Source organism: Cherax quadricarinatus, unplaced genomic scaffold, assembly GCF_038502225.1.
Source record: "Cherax quadricarinatus isolate ZL_2023a unplaced genomic scaffold, ASM3850222v1 Contig237, whole genome shotgun sequence".
NCBI lineage: Eukaryota > Metazoa > Arthropoda > Malacostraca > Decapoda > Parastacidae > Cherax > Cherax quadricarinatus.
The window spans coordinates 152,501-154,696 of record NW_027195263.1 but is presented as its reverse complement, the minus strand read 5'-3'; positions in this window follow the sequence as shown (position 1 = coordinate 154,696).

Here is a 2,196-nt window from a genome sequence, read left to right as displayed (position 1 = left end):
GTATCTAGCAGTGTCTAGCAGTATCTAGCAGTGTCTAGCAGTGTCTAGCAGTGTCAAACAGTGTCTAGCAGTGTCTAGCAGTGTCTAGCAGTGTCTAGCAGTGTCTAACAGTGTAAAGCAATGTCTAGAAGTGTCTAGAAGTGTCTAGCAGTGTCTAGCAGTATCTAGCAGTGTCTAGCAGTGTCTAGCAGTGTCTAGCAGTGTCTAGCAGTATCTAGCAGTGTCTAGCAGTATCTAGCAGTGTCTAGCAGTGTCTAGCAGTGTCAAACAGTGTCTAGCAGTGTCTAGCAGTGTCTAGCAGTGTCTAGCAGTGTCTAACAGTGTAAAGCAATGTCTAGAAGTGTCTAGCAGTGTCTAGCAGTGTCTAGCAGTGTCTAACAGTGTAAAGCAATGTCTAGAAGTGTCTAGCAGTGTCTAGCAGTGTCTAGCAGTGCCTAGCAGTGTCTAGCAATATATAGCAGTATCTAACAGTATCTAGCAGTGTCTAGCAGTGTCTAGCAGTGTCTCGCAGTATCTAGCAGTGTCTAGCAGTGTCTAGCAGTGTCTAGCAGTGTCTAGCAGTATCTAGCAGTGTCTAGCAGTGTCTAGCAGTGTCTAGCAGTGTCTAGCAGTGTCTAGCAGTGTCTAACAGTGTCAAGCAGTGGCTAGCAGTATCTAGCAGTGTCTAGTAGTGTCTAGCAGTGTCTAGCAGTGTCTAGCAGTGTCTAGCAGTGTCTAGCAGTGTCTAGCAGTGTCTAGCAGTGTCTAACAGTGTAAAGCAATGTCTAGAAGTGTCTAGCAGTGTCTAGCAGTGTCTAACAGTGTCAAGCAGTGGCTAGCAGTATATAGCAGTGTCTAGTAGTGTCTAGCAGTGTCTGACATTGTCCAGCAGTGTGTAGCAGTGTCTAGCAGTGTCTAGGGCATCTAGCAGTATCTAGCAGTGTCTAACAGTGTCTAGCAGTATCTAACAGTATCTAGCAGTGTCTTGCAGTGTTTAGCAGTGTCTAGCAGTATCTAGCAGTGTATAGCAGTGTCTAGCAGTGTCTAGCAGTATCTAGCAGTGTCTAGCAGTGTCTAGCAGTGTCTAGCAGTGTCTAGCAGTGTCTAGCAGTGTCTAACAGTGTCAAGCAGTGGCTAGCAGTATCTAGCAGTGTCTAGCAGTGTCTAACAGTGTCTAGCAGTGTATAGCAGTGTCTAGCAGTGTCTAGCAGTGTCTAGCAGTGTCTAGCAGTGTCAAACAGTGTCTAGCAGTGTCTAACAGTATCTAGCAGTGTCTAGCAGTGTCTAGCAGTGTCTAGCAGTGTCTAGCAATGTCTAGCAGTGTCTAGCAGTGTCTAGCAGTGTCTAACAGTGTCTAGCAGTGGCTAGCAGTACCTAGCAGTGTCTAGCAGTGTCTAGCAGTGTTTAGCAGTGTCTAGCAGTGTTTAACAGTGTCTAGCAATTTCTAGCAGTGTCTAGCAGTGTCTAGCAGTGTCTAGCAGTGTCTAGCAGTGTCGAGCAGTGTCTAGCAGTGGCTAGCAGTGTCTAGCAGTGTCTAGCAATGTCTAGCAGTGTCTAGCAGTGTCTAGCAGTGTCTAGCAGTGACTAGCAGTGTCTAGCAGTGTCTAGCAGTGTCTAGCAGTGTCTAGCAGTGGCTAGCAGTGTCTAGCAGTGTCTAACAGTGTCTAGCAGTGTCTAGCAGTGTCTAGCAGTGTCTAGCAATGTCTAGCAGTGTCTAGCAGTGTCTAGCAGTGTTTAGCAGTGTCTAGCAGTGTCTAGCAGTGTCTTGCAGTGTTTAGCAGTGTCTAGCAGTGTCTAGCAGTGTCTAGCAATGTCTAGCAGTGTCTAGCAGTGTCTAGCAGTGTCTAGCAGTGTCTAGCAGTGTCTAGCAGTGTCTAGCAGTGTCTAGCAGTGTCTAGCAGTGTCTAGCAGTGTCTAACAGTGTCTAGCAGTGTCTAGCAGTGTCTAGCAGTGTCTAGCAGTGTCTAGCAGTGTCTAGCAGTGTCTAGCAGTATCTAGCAGTATCTGGCAGTGTCTAGCAATGTCTAGCAGTGTCTAGCAGTGTCTAGCAGTGTCTAGCAGTGTCTAGCAGTGTCTAGCAGTGTCTAGCAGTATCTAGCAGTATCTAGCAGTGTCTAGCAATGTCTAGCAGTGTCTAGCAGTGTCTAGCAGTGTCTAGCAGTGTCTAGCAGTGTCTAGCAGTATCTAGCAGTATCTAGCAATGTCTAGCAGTGTCTA